A 20,758-nucleotide genomic window follows, 5' to 3' on the forward strand; every position below is an offset into this window, starting at 1 on the left:
ATGGTTGCGTCCAAAGAGGTGGTAGGCTCTGCACTCAATGGGAGTCCACTCTGATGTCCTATCCATCCTCCCTGCTAGCCTTTTAATTACTCATTATTGGATCGCCGCCAGTGCTAGGCAATTCAACAGCCTTACCTACAATCATGCTTCCAGTCCCACCTTCTAATTGGCCTGTGCAGAAACCAGGAAGATTCCATCCACAATTATAATGCTTGTGTCTATTCCTGTTGTTTGTAGGTAATGGTGATCCCCAGAATATACATGGTGTGCAGCTTGACAATGAAAATGCATTGAACGTCAAGGGGAGGTGGCTAGACTCTCTTGTTGTCGCCTTTAATTACCTGGCACTTGGTAGCATGAATGTTACCACTCATCAGCCCAAGTCTGAATGTCGCCTTGATCTTACTGCATGTGGACACAACTGTTTGATTAGCCTGAATGGATCTGAACTGTGCAGTCATCAATGATCATCTCCCACCTATGACTGTATGATAGAGGGAAGGTCATTGATGAAACAATTGAAGATGGTTGGACCTAGAATGCTGCCCTGAGGAACTCTGCAGTGATGTACTTGGGTGGAAGTGATTGGCCTCTGATTATCATAACCTTTCTTTTGGCATGGTATGACTCTAGCAAGTAGAGAATTTTCTCTTTAATCTCATTGATTTCATTCTTACTAGGATTGCCTGATATCATACTCGGTAAAGAGCTGTAACTCTGGATTGCAACTATTATCGTGTTTGGACCAAAGCTGAAGTAAGGTCTAGAACTGGTTGAATATACATACCTATACACATGAGACTGTGTGGCAAGATTTGACTCCAATTCTATCTATATGTCCCTATACATGCACGACTGTGTGGCAAGATTTGACTCCAATTCTTCCGATAAGTTTGCGGATGATACATCTGTAGTTGGTCGTATCTCAAACAATGATGAGTGTTATGGGCCAGGGTTTAGAGAACCCCAAAGTGTATCATGGAGTTCACCTGACCCACAACTTTTAATATATTGTGGTAGGGGGAGCACACGGCCCACTCTACAGCTGTGGTACAGCAGAAATCGACAAGTATTTTTTAAAGCAAAACAATGTTTATTCTATGAACTAAAGTTAACCTTTTTAAAACATACAGTGAACATCTTAGTAACCATTAATTCAAATACAACCCCCAAAGAATACAACACTAAGTAATTCTTAATAAATTCCCAAACAACATCCAGAAGACAAAAGGAACACCTTTTAACAGAAGCACATTATGTTTAAATTCACTACTGAGAACATTTATAGTTCTGAATTCACCAAATGATCAAGAGATAGTCTTTTCGTGGCAGAGAGAACAACAGTACACCTGCTTTGTCTGGTTTCACTGAAACGAAACCAAAAAAACCACAGACACACCCAAGCTTTTCTCAAAGTGAAACTAAAAAGCAGAGCTCAGCTCCACCCACACTCTGACATCACTGCAGTAACATGAGCAGCCAAAAGTGACATTCTCATGACATGAGTCAGACTGTAGAAGGGAGATAGGTCACGTGGTTGCATGGTGTACAAACTCTCTCAATGTCAGAAAAATCAAGGAACCAATCATTCCTGATCAGGAACCATAGTAGGACACTTGTCCCTGTCTACATCAATAGCTCCGAAGCGGAGATGGTCGATAGCTTGATATTCCTGGGGGTCACCATCACAACAGACTGTCCTAGTCCTCTCACTTGATGCAACAGTTTAAAAAGCCCAACAACATCTCTACTTCCTATGGAAGCCAAAGAAATTATGCATGGCTGCATCGATTCTCTCAACCTTCTACAGATGTGCCATAGAGAGCATCCTATCCGGCTGCTGAGACTGTGCTTGGTACATCAACATAGCTTGGTATGGCAACTGTTCGGCCCATGATCTCAGGAAACTGCAGCGTGTGGTGAACTCAGCCTAACACATCACACAAGCTTGCCACCCTCACATTGATTCTGTCTACACCTCCCGCTTCCTCAGGAAGGCAGGCAGCATTGTCAGAGACCCCTTGCACCCAGGTTTTGCCCTCTTCCAGACCCTTCCATCAGCCAGAAGATACAGAAGTCTGAAGACCCGCATATCCAGACCTAGGAACAGCTTCTTCCACACAGCTACAAGACTCCTCACCGACTCCCCCTCGACTGATCTGTTCCCTGTAAGAACACTATTCATGGCATTCTATGCTGCTATTGCTTGTGTCGTATTTGCTTTGTTATTTTGCCCTTGTTTCATACTGTAACTAATTATTTATTTATCAATGTACTGTGTACTTTTTTGCATTCACTGTAACTACTACCTTTTTTTGTCTATTGTGGACATATTGTGTACGTTTCCTCGGCCGCAGAAAAATACTTTGCACTGTACTTCGGTACATGTGACAATAAATAAATCAAACCCAAACTGGGCATTGATGAGCAGGTTATTGGTGAGTAAGTGTTGCTTGATAATACACTCGGCAGCCCTTTCTATCAATTTGCTAAGGATTTGAGAGTAGTTTGATGAAATGGTAATTGGTTGGATAGGATTTGTACTTATCAGGAGATATCTCGGTAGTTTCCCCACGTTGTTGGGTAGATGCTAGTGTTGTAGCTTCACTGGAACAGCTTTGCTGTGGGTATGGCTAGTATCAGAGCACAAGTCTTCAATACTACTGCTGGGATATTGATGGGTCCGTGGTCTTTTTTGTATCCCGTGCCTTCAGCCATTTCTTGATGTCACATGACGTGAATTGAAGTGGCTGAAGACTGACATTTAGTGCTGTGGGCCTCAATGGAGGTAGAGATGGGATCATCCATTTGGCACTTTTGGCTGAACATAGTTGAAAATGCTTCAGCCTTGTCTTTTGCACTGGCATGCTGAGCTCCCTCATCATTAAGCATGGAGATACTCATGGAGCCAGCTCCTTCTTTCACTTGTATAATTGCCCACCAACGTCACAACTTGATGTGACGGGATTGTAGAGCTTTGATTTGATCTGTTGGTTGTGGTACTTTTAAATCTGTATGGTGGTCTATTGTTTAGACTTCAATAGCTGCCAAGGGGAATTATTCTGTTTCTGCTTTTCTGCGTGCAAATAAGTCACATTGCATTAGAAAGGGGAGGATCCACATCCTCATTTATATTGGGAACCCTCCAAGTAAACTTGTCATCCTGGAATTACATCTTCCCACTTGCAGTTTTGCTATTGTACTCCAGTTTTAGATATTCTCTTCAACCTGTTGGTCACAACCAGTTTGACTGTTTCACTATTTGCTGCAAGATTTATGAAAGCATTATATAAAAATGTATGGCTTTGCAATAAGGTTTCAGTCATGTCAGTGAGCCCTGGTCAAAATTATTAATCCCACATCCCCTGAAGGCTACACTTGGCGCTGACTCCCAGAGCTGACTTTTTTTAGTCCAGCTGGGAGCAGTCACAGAGGCGAGCAATTCAGAATATTGCAGTGTCGACCAGAGTGCTGTTTCTCCTCTTCCATCCCACCCCCAAACCATTTTTTTCCCGAAAGCTCAACGGATGAGTGAAGTGACCTGGAAGAGGTGAGAAGTAAATCAAGGGCCTAAAGGTTTACCAGTCTGCGTCCTGGTCCCTGCAGGAGAACATTGTAGCTGCCTGAAGCACTGGTCACCTGGCAGCAGACGGGGGCTTTGCAGGGGGAACGGGGTGGGCAGGCAGAAGGGGAATGGGGAGGGGGGGGGGGCGGGGGAAGGCAGGTGACAGTGCCTCAAGCAGGCTTTGAGTTTTCCCCCACCTGCCTGAGTTGAGGTGTAGTGACAGATAGGCTGCCTTTTGGAGGGGTTTTCATTATCAGCCCACACTGCTGACCCAGCTGAAGGTATTTCCGTTCTAAATTTTAGAAATAATTGAAGATTAATTTTGGAGCGCCGTCTCCCTCACTTACGTGGCATAATACCCTGCTGCTGCTCTGGATGCTCTCTTATTGGTCCTCCAGCTTTAAGAGCCAGTTGATCATCCATAACCTCTGATAGAAATCAGAGAGTGGTGGTGGATGGCAAATATTCAGCCTGGATCCCAGTTACCAGTGGCGACCGCAGGGATCAGTTCTGGGTCCTCTGCTGTTTGTGATTTTCATTAATAACTTGGATGAGGGAGTTGAAGGGTGGGTCAGTAAATTTGCAGACGATACGAAGATTGGTGGAGTTGTGGATAGTGAGGAGGGCTGTTGTCAGCTGCAAAGAGACATAGATAGGATGCAGAGCTGGGCTGAGAACTGGAGTTTAACCCTGAAAAGTGTGAGGTTGTCCATTTTGGAAGGACAAATATGAATGCGGAATACAGGGTTAACGGTAGAGTTCTTGACAATGTGGAGGAGCAGAGAGATCTTGGGGTCTATGTTCATCCATCTTTGAAAGTTGTCACTCAAGTGGATAGAGCTGTGAAGAAGGCCTATGGTGTGCTAGCGTTCGTTAACGGATTGAATTTAAGAGCCGTGAGGTGATTATGCAGCTGTACAAATCTTTGGTAAGGCTACATTTGGGGTACTGTGTACAGTTCTGGTCGCCTTATTTTAGGAAGGGATGTGGAAGCTTTGGAAAAGGTGCAAGGGAGATTTACCAGGATGTTGCCTGGAATGGAGTGTAGGTCTTACGAGGAACGGTTGAGGGTGCTAGGCCTTTTCTCATTAGAACGGAGAAGATGAGGGGCGACTTGATAGAGGTTTATAAGATGATCAGGGGAATAGATAGAGTAGACAGTCAGAGACTTTTTCCCCAGGTGGAACAAAGCATTACAAGGGGACATAAATTTAAGGTGAATGGTGGAAGATATAGGTGGGATGTCAGAGGTAGGTTCTTTACCCAGAGAGTAGTGGGGGCATGGAATGCACTGCCTGTAGAAGTAGTTGAGTCGGAAGCATTAGGGACCTTCAAGCAGCTATTGATTAGGTACATGGATTACGGTAAAATGATATAGTGTCGATTAATTTGTTCTTAAGGGCAGCACGGTAGCATTGTGGATAGCACAATTGCTTCACAGCTCCAGGGTCCCAAGTTCGATTCCGGCTTGGGTCACTGTCTGTGCGGAGTCTGCACATCCTCCCCGTGTGTGCGTGGGTTTCCTCCGGGTGCTCCTGTTTCCTCCCACAGTCCAAAGATGTGCAGGTTAGGTGGATTGGCCATGATAAATTGCCCTTAGTGTCCAAAATTGCCCTTAGTGTTGGGTGGAGGTGTTGACCTTGGGTAGGGTGCTCTTTCCAAGAGCCAGTGCAGACTCAATGGGCCGAATGGCCTCCTTCTGCACTGTAAATTCAATGCTAATCTATGGTTAATCTAGGACAAAGGTTCGGCACAACATCGTGGGCCAAAGGGCCTGTTCTGTGCTGTATCTTTCTATGGTCTATGTTTTAATTGTATAGCAACTTTACCCTCTTGCCATTAATTCAGGGAAAATGACAGATGAGTGACTGTTTATCACACAATGCTGGCTTCTGACCTCCATTTGAATCTGAAGGCGAGGTTGCCAAACCTAAGAGGAAAATCCTGGTCCCTGTGTACAATTCCTTTTGATGGAGAGTAGTGTGTCGACAATACCCACCAATGGGATTGGGAGCCAGATACCCACTTTACTGGTACCTCCTGTACTGCCTTAAACATTCGCTCTTTCCACCATTCATGCACAGCAGCTGCAGCGTTTACCATTTCCAAGATGCACTCCTCCTGTAACGTTTTCTCAAAGTTCCTCCTGAAACATCTGCATCCTCTACCACCTAGAAGAACAAGGGCAACAAATGCATGGGGACACAACCACCTGCAAGTTCCCTCCAAGCCACACCATCCTAACTTGGAATTATATTGTCATTCCTTCACTGCTCCCCGGACAAAAGCCTGGAATTCCCGACCTATAGCTGTAGTTGCACCATATGAATTGCAGCTGTTCAAGACTCACCCCACTTCCTCAAAGGGATTGGGAAGATGGGAAACAAATGCTGAACTTGCCAGTGATGCTCATGCCCGTTGATCAAATAAGTAAAAACACAATAAAGTGGATCATTTATGCAATACTGGAGTATTTTTGTCTGATTACCTGTGTGCCTCCATATATAAACTTTGAATTAAGTTATTCAAAAACAAAAAGGATACTTCTGTAAATAAATTTATCTTGAACTTGTATATCAAAAGTTTCCCTCACATTTTCCATCAGGATTTTAAAGGAGACAGGCTGAAGGGCTGGAAATTAGACCTAGACGCAGGGATACTACATTTCTGAAAGCTCTTCTGGAAGTGGGGGTTCTGTTCACTTCAATGTCAGTTACACCAGAGGGGTTGTGGCATGGGTTCCTATGCGCTATGTTCTTCTATTCAAAGTAAATATAACAATCATCATAATATTAATTGTTTATTGTCACAAGTAGGCTTCAATGAAGTTACTGTGAAAAGCCCCTAGTCGTCACATTCCAGCGCCTGTTCAGCAAAAACACTAATTGGCAAAACAATAATGTGTGCTCTTCATTTGAAGATAAATATGTATACATACAATGGTAACTGGGAGAATGTTTGAACATGGATGACCTTGACATGGTGGCACGGTGGTTTGGTGGCTGGCCCTGCTGCCTCACAGCAACAGGGACCCAGGTTCAATTCCAGTTTTGGATGACTGTGTGGAGTATGCACTTTCTCCCCATGCCTGCATGGGTTTCCTCTGGGTGCTCCTGTTTCCTTCCACAGTCAAAGATGTGCAGGTTAGGTGGATTGGCCATGCCAAGTTGTCCCTTAGTGTCCAGGGATGTCTAGCTTAGGTGAGGTGCTTTTTCAGAGGGTTGGTGCAGATACGATGGGCCAAATGGCCTCCTGCACTGTGGGAATTCTATTCGATGACTACCGTTGCTTGTATTCTAAGTTCAGAGCCATGGGACTCCACATTCTGTCTTTGTGGTAGTGATTGACAGCAGCTTAAGATACGTTCCCTTAACGATACATATAAATTAAGTCACAATGTTCAGCATCTGGTCTGGCATGAAATGATGGACCTGTACATCAAGCAAAAGCCGTGTATCAGTTTGATGATTGGGTATCCAGAAACAATCACTAGATTCACCAACAGTTTAAAGGCAAGTGAAAGAGGATCAGTCTCTCTCTTTCTTTATTTAAAGTACCCAATTCTTTTTTTTTCCCAATTAAGGAGCAACTTAGCATGGCCAATCCACCGACCTTTGGCTGGGATTGAACCCAGGTCTTCGGCGGCATGAGGCAGCAGTGCTAACCACTGTGCCACCCTGCTGCCCCGATCTGTCTCTTTCTTAAACACAAGATGGGTTTTGGACTCTGGGCTCGCAATGGGAATAACATATTTAAACTGGAGCTTAACTGGAAAATGTGAACTGTTCCAAAAAGTTCAAAGAGTTGAAACGTTGAGTCCCGATCGGTGACTAGCTGCTCCCGCCAGCTGTTCCTGCTGGGACTAGGAGCGACCCCGATGGCAACTGGTAACATTAAACTGGTTTTCAGTGCCATTCAGTGGCACCGCTGAAACTGAGAGGGTGAGACCAAATCTTTTTGATAGGTCCCGCATCTCAGAGACCTGAAAAGGGTAAAAGGTTTTAAAGGATACCCTGATCTCAATGCTGCTGCAGCTCTCCCCCAGCCCTCCCAACCCAGATCGCTGGTAGGGCACCCCCTGCACTATTTGTTGGCAAGGGTGACGCCCTTCAGTAGTCATTTACGCCACAGCTGCCCTTTCAAAGAAGGACTTGAGAACAAAGTGGCAGCCTCATTTTAAAAAACAACTATGGTTAGAAAACCACCTGCTCCCCAGAGTTAATGGATGCCTGCAGAGCCATATAAACTTAAAAAATCTTCAATTTCCCCTTTGAAACTGCTTTGAGCTGTCAATCAAAAAGCTTTTAGGAGGCAGCAGGGCATAACATAAAATGTAAACAATGCAGTTCAAAGCTTGTAGCCTTCTATGCATACAACAGGTATACTTTAAATGGCTATTAAATTGACTGTGAGAAAACCACTTCAAACGTTTCCACCACTCGAATCCACCTTCATCTCACAGACTTTTGAACTTGTATCCTGACAGACTGTTTAAAGCGTTTAGGGGTGAGATGAGAACACATTGGCCGGGATTCTCCGAAATCCCAGCCAAGTGTTGATGCAGGTGTAAACACCGGAGTGGTGTATGCTGGCATCAAGGGCCTCCTGGCCCAGCAATTTTCCATTTTTTAGGGGGCTAGCACTGCACCGGAGTGCTGCGCGCTGCTCCATCACCGAAAGGCGGCACGGGTCCGTGCATGTGCGCGCGGCCATCTCCACACCGGCGCATGCGCATGGTTGCCGTTTCCGCGCTGGCGCGGATCAACATGTCGGGGACCGAACAGCGGAAGGAGGTAGGCCCTCACTAGATCGCGGCCGGCCGCCCGCCGATCGGAAACCCCCGATAGCGGGCCTGGGCCCCGTGGAGGTCTCCCCCGCCCCAGAGTCAAATCCCCTCACACCCCACCAGGACGTCTAAAGCGGCTGTGGGTCCGAGCTCCCGCCGGGTGGTACCAAGTGTAAACCACGCCAGCGGGACTCGCCGGACGTCGGCGAGAGTACTGCCCATCGCCCGCGGACAATCGCCGCGGGGGCCTATTTCAGCGGCCCCCGGTCAGCACCATGCGCGATTGGCGGCGATTCTCCAGCGTCCGGGGAATCGGCGGCCCTGCGTCGGAGCTGCGTGGCGGGAATCTTGCACACTCCTGGTGATTCTCCGACCCACCATGGGCTCGGAGAATCCCGGCCATTAGCTTTTTTTATGAGAGAATTTTAATATTTAGATAATGAGTGTCAGCTTAGAGGCTGCAGATGGGAAGAGCTGCCAATGAGCCTCATCCCAGCAAAGACCCCTGACCTGAGCCCCTCCAGCCCAGCATAAGCAGTCTGACCCTTCCCATGAAAGGCCCACCTCGGCATACTGGAGGCAATTATCGGGAATATAATTACCCCTTTGCCAACCCTCTGATTGCAAGCCGTCAGGTCCACATTTCTCAGGACTTGCACCAATTCACGCCAGTGGGATTCCCAGCTGGTGGGGGTTGGAACATTCCAGGTGGCAGTTGAATTGGGCATCCCACCTGTCAATTACATGCTAACCAGCTGGAATGAGCTATTTGAATTTTCCTGCTGGGTGAAGGTAGGAATCTCATCGGGAGCATTGGCAAACCCGTCATGGCTGGCGGGGCTGGCCGGGAGACCTGCGACTAGTTTGATGCCAAACGTGAATTACAATTTTTGGCCCAACGCGGGATTCAGTGGACCATCATGAATCCCATGGCTTGCTGGCGGCCTCGGAGAATCCGGGGCCATTGTTTCCACAGGCCGGAGAATCTAAAACACATGCGTACAGTCTCAGGTAAGGGGCAAACATTTGGGACTGAGATGAGGAGACATTTCTTCACTCAAACAGTTGTTAATATTCAAAATCTCTATCCAGAGGGTTGTGGAGTTCCATAGTTGAATACATTTAAGGTTGGGATAAATGTATTTTTGGTCCCTTAGGGAATAAGGGGATATGGAGAGGAGGTGAGAGAGTAGAGTTGAATCCTAGTATCAGGCATGGTCATATTGAATGACGGAGCAGGCTCGACAGACCAAAGAACAAAGAACAAAGAAAAGTACAGCACAGGAACAGGCCCTTCGGCCCTCCTAGCCTGTGCCGACCATGCTGCCCGTCTAAACTAAAATCTTCTACACTTCCTGGGTCCGTATCCCTCTATTCCCATCCTATTCATGTATTTGTCAAGATGCCCCTTAAATATCACTATCGTCCCTTCCACCACCTCTTCTGGCAGCGAGTTCCAGGCGCCCACTACCCTCTGTGTAAACAAAACTTGCCTCGTACATCTCCTCTAAAACTTGCCCCGCGCACCTTAAACCTATGCCCCCTAGTAATTGACCCCTCTACCCGGGAAACAAGCCTTTGACTATCCACTCTGTCTATGCCCCTCATAATTTTGTAGACCTCTATCAGGTCGCCCCTCAACCTCCGTCGTTCCAGTGAGAACAAACTGAGTTTATTCAACCGCTCCTCATAGCTAATGCTCTCCATACCAGGAAACATCCTGGTCAATCTCTTCTGCACCCTCTCTAAAGCCTCCACATCCTTCTGGTAGTGTGGTGACCAGAATTGAACACTGTACTCCAAGTGTGGCCTAACTAAAGTTCTATACAGCTGCAATATGACTTGCCAATTCACTCAATGCCCCGGCCAATGAAGGCAAGCATGCCATATGCCTTCTTGACTACCTTCTCCACCTGTGTTGCTCCTTTCAGTGACCTGTGGACCTGTACACCTAGATCTCGCTGACTGTCAATACTCTTGAAGGTTCTACCATTCACTCTATATTCCCTACCTGCTTTAGACCATCCAAAATGCATTACTTCACATTTGTCCGGATTAAACTCCATCTGCCATCTCTCCGCCCAAGTCTCCAAACAATCTAAATCCTGCTGTATCCTCTGGCAGTCCGCATCGCTATCCGCAATTCCACCAACCTCTGTGTCGTCTGCAAACTTACTAATCAGTCCAGTTACATTTTCCTCCAAATCATTTATATATATATACTACGAACAGCAAAGGTCCCAGCACTGATCCCTGCGGAACACCACTGGTCACAGCCCTCCAATTAGAAAAGCACCCTTCCATTGCTACTCTCTGCCTTCTATGACCTAGCCAGTTCTGTATCCATCTTGCCAGCTCACCCCTGATCCCGTGTGACTTCACCTTTTGTATCAGTCTACCATGAGGGACCTTGTCAAAGGCCTTACTGAGGTCCATATAGCCAACATCCACTGCCCTACCTGCATCAATCATCTTTGTGACCTCCTCGAAAAACTCTATCAAGTGAGTGAGACACGACCTCCCCTTCACAAAACCATGCTGCCACCTGTTCCGATCTCCTGTGTTCTTAGTAAGTCAGATATTTGTTGTTTTCCTTAACCAAGAGGCATGCTATATATTGTGCAATGTTAAGCGGTTGTTAGTTTAAAGTTACTCCTTAGCACAGCACACCAGATTACGCAGATTGCAAAGTCCAATTATCGAACTGGAAGGTGATGTTGAATGCATGAGCATATTTTGCATAAGAGCCCAAAAAGTGTGGCATTGTGTTCTTTGCAGCCTACAACCATCTTGGCAACCAATGAGTTGTGCTTCCTCCATTTATTTCAATACGACTATCGGTAAGGGGTATCAAGGTTTTGAGGTGTATAACTCTTCGACTTAAAATATTTAAGTTTCAAATTCTTGCACTGTGACAATCGGGTTCTCAGTTGTGCCTGACTTAACAAAGAATGATTAACCAATATTTATGTATCAAGTCGCGCTTATTTAGCAAGGTTTTACATCAACGTAACAAAAATCAGTGAATAAAATGGGCGCGATTTACCATCTGTGCTGTGGCCGAAGGGCGGTGCAAGAGGCCGGAAGATGCCAGGAGATCCCTCTTCCAAGATCTACCCGGCTCACCACACCTCGCCAGATCTAACACAATCTCGCGAGACATCTTAATCTGAGTCCTGCCCATTGTGGGCGGGATCATTATTTTGCAAAATCTGTACATTAGAGGTGAGACAGCTGGTCTCGCTCTAAAATGCTCTCCTACAATCGGCCCAAGTGATTGGGATCTAACCCCTTTGCCTTGGAGACCTCGGGCGAGCGTCATTTAGGGCTCGTCTCCACACACTGGGACCAAATGGAATGCCACTCGTGGAGGTCTGCCATGGGATCGGATGCCTGCTGGTCCTTGTCCACTGGGAAGGAAGACACTCTGGCACTGCCAGATGGGCACCCTGGCAGTGCCACTTGGTGCCAGCTTGGCACTGCCAAGTTGCCCGTTGTCAATGAAACTGTAAACTTCCAAGGTGCCAGGCTGGCACTGCCGAGGTGCCAAGCTGGCATTTTTCCCACGCTCTGGATCAAGCCCCGGGATGCCCTGCCTGGGTGGGGTAGGATGCGGGGCCTGAGGACCCCCTTATAGTTGAATTAGGTGGGGGTCACGTCAGGGGATCGAGAGATCGGGACACCATTTAAAAATGGCGCACAACTCCTCCTGCACTGAGGAGTTCCCGCGACCGGAGCTCTTCAGTGCAGGAAAATGGAACTAAGCCCCAAATAGAACCAGAGTCCTGTTAGATAGTGTGGTGTTTCTCAGTGCTACGAGTGCCAGGAAACACCCAGCTAAGCGCGCTTGTTAAGGGACTCTGTTCCCATTCGGTTAGATCGCACCCAATATGGAAGGTTCTTATCCCTTAATGTCTTGGGATTCCTCAAGTGTTGCCAGCACAGGGGATGCTTTTCTACTTCTGTCTCTGAAATGATCTGATGTTGAACAGTGTCTCAGAAAAATGATACCACAGAGGACAGGGTAAAACTGTTAAAATGATAAAAATTATGACTTTGGTTTTTCAACTTTCATCTCAACTTCTCATTATTCCTCATTTCTCATTTAGACATAGTTCAAATTTACCTCTTTACATTACATAAAGGTGAGAGTCCTCTGGTGTCACCACAACTCCGAGTCATCTGGTGTCAACACCGTAACCAGAGTCATGTAGACCAAAGACAATTTTTCATCCCTTATTTAGTAGGTCCCCAGAGGTACATTCCATTTTTAAGAAATGACACATCCTTGTGGCAGATACAGAGCAGTTACAAACAGTGCTACATCCTCTTAGCAATAATGTAACCTGCTGTAAACATTTACTTCAACAAATTTTAACATTTTAACTCAGGTTCCACAGATACTCATAGAATCACAGAGCCCACAGTGTAGAAGGAGGCTATTCTGCCCATTGACCCTTGGAAAGAGGTCCAAGGCCCACAGCCTCACCCTCATCTCAGGAACCCCACCTAACCTTTTGGACAATAGGGAGCAATTTGACATGACCAATCCACCTAACCTGCACATCTTTGGACTGTGGGAGGAAATCGGAACACCTGGAGGAAATCAACGCAGACTGGAGAGAAAGTGCAAACTCCCCATAGAGTGACCCGAGGATGGAATTGAACCCGGGCCCTGATGCTATGAGGCAGCAGTGCTAACCATTGTGACACCGTGACACCACTAAAGCCATTAATAACAATTGTGAGTGACACCTCTTACCATAATGTTAGGAAAGAAAACATTTCTGTTAAAATACGGATGTCCTGCCCAACAGATATGGTTAACCAATTAAACCAGCTAATACATATTTGCTTGAAGATAAGGGGCACGATTCTCCGAGCCCCGCGGCAGGGCAGAGAATCGCTGCAACTGTTCCACGATGCCCCGACGTTCGCCGAGGTAGGGGAATTGGCGCCATTTGCGCCGGCACATTTGGTGCGGTCCCGGCTGCGGGCCGCTGGAATCGGCGGGGCCGCCAATTCTCCGGCCCAGATGCCGCCGAGCGGCCACTCCGACACGACAGAGTCCCGTCGACGCCGATCACCCCTGGTCGCTGCCAGTGGGAACCCTGTGGGAACGCTCGGGGGGCGGCCTGTGTGGGGGGGAGGGGGGCTCCTTCACCAGGGGGAGCCTCCGATGGAGTCTGGCCCGCAATCGGGGCCCACCGATCGGCGGGCCGGCCTCTTCCCCCACCGGGCCTACTTCCTGGCATGGCCGGACCCTGAACACCGACCCCATGTTGAGTCGGGCCGGCGCGCGTAAGAAGTTCCCCGCGCATGTGCAGGATGGCGCGGCCCCAACTGCGCATGCGCGGGTTGGCGCGGTGCCCATTTGACGCTGCGTAAGAAGGCTGGAGCGGCGTGAACCGCTCCAGCACCGTGCTGGCCCCCTGTGAGGGCCAGAATAGGCCGTGCCCGGGCCCTGTTCGCGATGGCGTGAAACGCGACGGCGTTCACGATGGCGCGAACACTTGGCCTCAAAATCGGAGAATCGCGCCCAAGGTGTCACACTAAGTTCAAGCTGCTGCTCAAGCATTTTGTTTATTTATTCAAAATTGACAAAGAATCCCTCAATTGCACAGTGTAGTTAAACCAAATACAATTCCTTGCATTCAGACTGTTCAGTACCTTTAATCTAATAAAATTCATCAACACCGGTTCCTCAGAAACAACTGCCACCCTGTTCCTAGCCTTAACTGTGAATTACCCACTGGCAGAAATTCAAATTGATCTGTTTAATACAGTGGTCAAAATAAAATCCAAAAAATATTACTTCAGACCAACATAAAACCATATAAATTAAGAAGTCTTGAAATCTTGCATATGACTAGGAACTACCTGAGTGACCAAAGTGGCAGACCTTAGGCCTCCCTATCCAGACTTTTCTATTCCGCCCATACCGCAGTACAAATGCAAATGCTCATTATTGTCTACAGTTCTATGACATGCTGAGAGAGTGACCTCTTGAGTGTTCTCTCCTAAAACTTTGAAGATTGTGATTGATTTTAGTTACTTTTTTCAGTCCAATTCAATGTCTGCAGGAAATTATAACAACTGATTTCCTGCCAATCTTTTCCTTTCATATTGACTGTGGCATATTCTTCATACCAGATGTGAAATACTCCCTTTCAAAGGCACTAATAGTCTTATCGCTATCAATATCTTGGATTAGTATGTAATCATATGCTCCACATGTGATACCTCAGACGTGACTGCTATTGCTCTTTCTAATCTGCTTGCTGTGGTAACACGTGAGCTGCAAGAGGAAATAAATGAACGGTTTTACATGTGACATCTTTAAATTTGTATCTACAATAAACAAAATAATTCCTCATTTTATCAATATTGGTAAATATTAATTTAGTAACCCCAGAGATTAAAATATAAGAATTATATGAATAGAAATGCTTATACCCTGTATTAAAATCTGTGGGTCACTTGCAAACTGTTTCTGCCTTGTGTGGATCTTTGTTAAAAATCTAGTTTCACCTGAGGCTTTTCGCATTTGGCCCTCCTGAAAATTGTATTCCTTTTTTGTTCTAAAGTTAAAGAGGAAGAAGAAATGGGGAAGTCTGATGTGAAAAGCATTAAATAGCAGAGTGGCCAAGAAGTCAAAGCATGGGGCAATAGGAAGGAATGAGACAAGATAGAAGAAAGAGAGAAGGGGAAAAGAAGAGAAACGGAACACTTTTCTGTTATTTGTTTTTATTTTAACTTCTCTTCCGTGTTGCACCACATTTACCATTCAAGAGAATATGCTGGAGTCCTGCTGTTATTCCTTAAACAGTTATAGTCTAACTTCCGTTTTTTGGAAACTTCCATGACTAGCTATCTGATTTGGTCCCTGTTTTCTGTGGTCTGAAAACAGCACATTAGGTAGAATCTTTCAAGGATCTGGAAATGGTTTTGGCATTTGGGCAGGGGATTGGTTGGAATCACGGGTGGGGAGCGATGGTTGGGTCTTGGCCGTTTGGACCTAGGTGCTGGACCTCTCATTCCTCCTGTACGTTTTCTCTTGAGGTGGGCTCCCTGTTTCCCTGCAGCAGTTAGCCATTCAAGATGTCTATAAGGGCAATTAGATTTTAACTGTGTGCTGCAGTGCAATCTTACAGGAGGCATGTGGACCCAGTGCAGTGTTAGGATTCTGCCAGGGCATTGGACTTGACTTTGTGACAGAAGGATAGAGGGACCTGAAGGTTGCTGTCCATGCTGCTCGCACCTGCTCCGAGGTGCCCTAGTGCATGAATCACAAAAGGCTAGTAAACAGGTGTAGCAAGTAATTAGGAAAGCTGATAAAATGTTATTTTGTAATGTGAGACAAATTGATTACAAAGGTAGGGAGATTATGCTTCAGTTGTACAGGGCATCTAAGGAGATATTTACATGCATTAGAAGCAGTTCAGAGAAGGTTGACTAAACGATACCAAGAATGAACGGGTTGTCTTAAGTGGAAAGGCTGGCGAGGTTAGGTTTGTATCCATTAGAGTTTAGAAGAGCAAGAGGCAACTTGATCAAAATCTTTAAGACCCTTAGGGGTATTGACAGTGTCGGTGTGGAGCAGATGTTTCCTCTTGACAGGGAGTCTAGAACTAGGGGTCATTGTTTAAAAATAAGGGGTTGCTCATTTAAGAGAAAAATTAGGAGAATTGTTTTCTCGCTGAGGGTTGTGATTCTTTGGAACTCTCTTCCTCAAAAGGCATTGGAAGCAGAGACTTTGAATATTTTAAAGGCAGAGCTAGATAGATTCTTGATTAATAAAAGGGTGAAAGGTGATTGGGGGAGGCAGGGATGTGGGGTTGAAGTCATAATGATCTGACATGATCTTAATGAAGGCGGACCAGGCTTGAGGAAAGAAGTGACCTACTCCTGCTCCTAATTCATTTGTTCATGGGTACAAGGCTGAAATGGGCATAGATCCAGCCAAAAGCATTCTAGTGGAGGGATTCCTCCCTCACAGTAATTACAGTAAGAGCTCTGGGCCTTCAATTTTAATATTCACTGTCCATGGACATCAAGTAAAAGTAGGGTGAGAGGGTCTGTGGGAAGGTGGGAGACAGGAGACATTAAATGACAAAAGCGTCCATTTTGTCAAGGCCAAAGAGAGTGGTGATGGGACAAGGAAAGAAACAAAAGATGCAAGGAGAGGAGATGTGAATAGCAACATCATGTATAGTTGCCATCCAGAAACAAAAAGAGAGAAAGAAGAGAGAGAAAAAACAAACTAACAAAGATAAAGGGAATAAAATGGGGACAGAGGTGTTGCAATCTAGAATAGTTGAACTCTGTTTTAATCGGGAAGGTAGTAAAGTGACCATTTGGAAAATGAGAAGCTATTCCTCAAGTTGGAATTAAACTTAGTTGGAGCACTGAAAGAGGCTGAGGGGGAGGTAACTGAAAGAGGCTGAGAGGGAGGTCAGAGTGGCAGCTGGGTGGAGAATTAAAATGACAAGTGATTGGAAGATTGGAGTCCAGTTTACGGACTGAACAGAAATGTTACTCAAAGTGATAACCCAACATGCATTTGGCCTCCCCTTTGAGAAGGAGAGTGCATCATGAGCAGTAAGTACAATATATCAAATGGAAAGAAATGCAAGTGTTTCATCTGGAAGTGGTATTTGGGGCCTGAGAAGGGAGGAGGTAAAACGACAGGGGTTGCATAGAAATATGCGGTGAGAAGATGAGGGGTGATGGGCATAATTGAAGAGTGGACCATGATGGGGGAAATTGCCCCTTCGTAATGGTGAAAGGGAAGAGGTGAGAAATATGTGTTTGGTGGTGGTATGTGCTGAATTGGTGAAAATGGCTTTAAATTTCCATTGAATAATGAGGCTGATGGGGTCAACTTGAGGACAAGGGGAACGCTCTTGGGAATACGCCCAAGGCCAGAATTGGAGGAGCACAGAGATCTTAGTGTGGGGAGTGGGAGGGGAGTGGTTGTTAGGCTGCAAGTGTTGCGGGATGTTGGTTACATCCCAGTTTGGTTGATGATGATTTTATAGTATTTAGCATTAACTGTAAGGGAGGGTACTTACCAAAAAAACGTCAAAATGTCGAGAGTTCACAGAAAACTGGCGAGGTTTCACAGACCAGTTCCACCGATCAGTTTTCGCATGGAATCTTGAGGTACTTAGGCAAAAGAAACGTGATTGGGTGTGGTTTACACCGTCACTTTCGCTGGGCAGGATCTCTTAGAACCGGGAAGTGGCTCCAATGCAATTGTGGGCACAACATTTAAAGGGTGCCTCAACCCACATAATGCAGGTCACGGGGAGCTGTCTCCCACCCCCAGATATTAATCCCTAGCAATACAACCCCCCTTAGTCTCTGCTTTCAAACAGCCTCCCCGTCCCACCCCTGGCCACCACACACAGACCCACACCTGCCACCCCCAACCCATGAGAGTCCCACTAAGGTCCACCCTGGCACTGCCCCCAGCACAGGTTGGCACTTGCAGGTCGGTGGCACTGCCAGCAGTCCTGACCTGATGGTGCCCATTTGTGCCAAGGGCAGTGTCAGGGCACTATCTGGGCATACCCTTTCCAGCCTCAAGGTCTATACTTTGCACCCCCAGAGGGATCTCCTCGACTGCCTCATGCTTTGCCTATGTTGTAAACTTTCACATCGGCGAGGTTTGACGATCTCGTGAGGGGGGGGGGGGGGAATCATTTGGTGGTAGAGCTGCTAATAATAATAAAATGAATGGAAATTCATGGAAATGAGGTTCATGCTCTTTGTGGGTTTGAATCTTGTGACGCCGCCGCCGAGAAGTGGGGACAATCAGGAAATGCAATCTCGACATCAGGAATAGAGTTTCCTGATTCTCGCGAGGTTTTCCACCCTCGCCGCCAGTCCCGTAGGCGGCAAAGTCTTTAACTATTCGAACTATTTACAAATATAAAGTAAAAGGTACAAATTATGAGCTGTCTCCATGCTTAATTTTGCATGTGGCTGTGTCCAACACCACACTGACCCTGGGTGCAGGTCATTTGTTCTCCTACATCTCTGTATGGGCTATACTACATTGAGTCCCACATTAACCCTATACTACAGCAGGACGTGACAAAGATGGGTAAGCTGCAGGTTTGAATCTACTTTGGTATTAATTTGCTGAAATGTGAAAAAGTACTATTGTTAAATATTTTCTTTCCTGAGATTGAGAAAGCAATAAAGACATAAAACTATGAACTAGATTCCACAGCCCATGGATTTGGGGCTGGAGGCAGGGTGCCAAGGAAATACCAGGAAGCGGCATTGGGTCTCTGCGCTGATGCATTCCCACCACATGTTTCCAGGGTGGGTAGGAAATCGGAGCAGCAGCCTGCTTCACTGAGGTAGGCAGCCAATTAATGTGATTTGTATCCCAATGGGGGTGGTTTTGCGGTTTCACAGCCATTTTCTTGGCAGCAGAATGGCTACCCACGACATGCGGTATCCCCAGCTCCAAGAGGCTCCTCAGAGCAGGGAGCTCCATGTCCCAGTGATGAGCCATGAACAAGAAATGCTTTGGTTTGCATGAAATACCACACCCATGACTCAAACTATTTCATAAATAAAAGCAAATTACTGCAGATGCTGGAATCTGAAACGAAAGAGAAAATGCTGGAAAATCTCAGCAGGTCTGGCAGCATCTGCAGGGAGAGAAAAGAGTCCAATGACTCTTTGTCAAAGCTATTTTTTGCCAAACTATTCTTCCAGAGAGGCTTCCCCTCTGCTCCAAGGGGCTCCTCTCTGAAGAGCTTCTCATCATTCTTGTTTTCATCAATGCCTCTGAGGTCATTCTATGGGGAGGTGTCCTTTAAGTCCCCAACCTGTCTTGCCAGAGCCCACTGCTCTTTGTGGGGCTGCTGAGGCTCCAGTGCTGCCAGCTCTCTGATTGGACCTGCAGCATTGAGAGCACGCCCCTGTCCTTAATAGAGAAGTGTGCACAGCTGCAGCCAATTAGGAGGTCACTTCCCAAAAGATTACATCACCGGTCGTCAAGTGTGAGTTCAGAATCTTCCATTGTTGGAGTTTTAAAGCTGCATGGGAACCTCCAGACAAATAATTTATTTTGAGTAAATTCACCAATCCTGTAGTTCCAGTAAGGAGCCTCACTCTAAAGGGGCATGAATTAGAGAATCAGAATCAATCGTAGCTCTATTTGCAACCTGTGAACCTCTCGTATCTGAGAATAGGATCTGTGAGTTTTACTTCTACATTTGTCTATCACTTTGGTTTTTTTAAAAGCTGCCAGACTTACTTGTGTGAAGTAAAACTAAACTGTAATGGAGATTTAATTCATCAATCCTTCTGTTCCTCGTGATTTCAATGACCACTCACCATCAATAAGAGATCCAGAAACAATTTAAGTCAGTGATCATTGTGCATCAGACTCACAAGCTATTATATAACCTAAGTATGTGTTGAATTATTTAATAATGTACATTTTATGTCATAAGCTTCTGCTTAATAAACAAGACAATTCAATGGCCTTGAAAATGGGTAGAAAAAATTCTGTTTAATTGGCCGTGAAGTATTCAGATAAGTTATTTTTCTGCAGCAGAAGCATGCATACTGTGACGGCATTATTTAAAAGTAAAATTCTGTTTACAAAATTACTAGTGTAATCATCCCAGCTATTACAATGTGAATATTGGTAGAAGCTGAGAGATAAACTGGCAAAGAAGGCTTAATCATCAGATAATTGTTCTGTTCAGCATGCAACTGAATGATCCAGACTCGGAAGGTTCAAAGTTTAATCAATTTCTGTGTTGATATTGTCGACAGTTCTCAGGAGGGGGAATCTTAACTCTTGAGTGAACTGTGCCAGCAAATAGTCTACCAGGGAACTAGAAGCAGGAAATTAAAATTGTCCCCCTGAACTAACTTTGTCCCTGCTATTTTGACGATAGGGCATTTACACTGATAGTATATTGTCAAAATTGACATCCTTTCCCCATATTCACACTTACATACTGGCCAGAAGCAAGAATCCTTGATTTTTCATCCTTTGAGGAATTGAAGGGTGTTGAGACCGGTGATTGCACAACTGTGGTTACTTACACTGGTTACCTCAGCAAGAGCATCAACTTGCATTCAGATAGTGCCTTTAATTAGTGAATGTCCCTCAGAACCTGAGCAAACTAAATATGACACCGAAATACAGAAGGCACAATTACGACAGATGTCAAAACTTTTTAAGGAGCCTTTAAAGGAGAAAAGAAAAGTACGGGAAGAATTGTTTGCCGAGGGAATTCCAGAGCTTAGAGGTGGAATGATTAAAATCGAGGATATTGCAAGAGACCAGAATTAAAAGAGGGCAGATCTCTGAGAATCGTAGGGCTGGAGGAGACTACAGACACAGGTAGAGGTGACACCTCAGAGGA

General features: G+C 45.9%; 1 protein-coding gene across 2 annotated transcripts in view; it reads left to right on the forward strand.

Annotated features, from left to right (window-relative positions):
* The window catches only part of csmd3b (CUB and Sushi multiple domains 3b), a 2,718,576-nt gene that overhangs the window by 2,067,936 nt on the left and 629,882 nt on the right, over window positions 1–20,758 (forward strand). The window lies entirely within an intron of this gene.

This window comes from Scyliorhinus torazame, chromosome 11 (genome assembly GCF_047496885.1).
Source record: "Scyliorhinus torazame isolate Kashiwa2021f chromosome 11, sScyTor2.1, whole genome shotgun sequence".
NCBI lineage: Eukaryota > Metazoa > Chordata > Chondrichthyes > Carcharhiniformes > Scyliorhinidae > Scyliorhinus > Scyliorhinus torazame.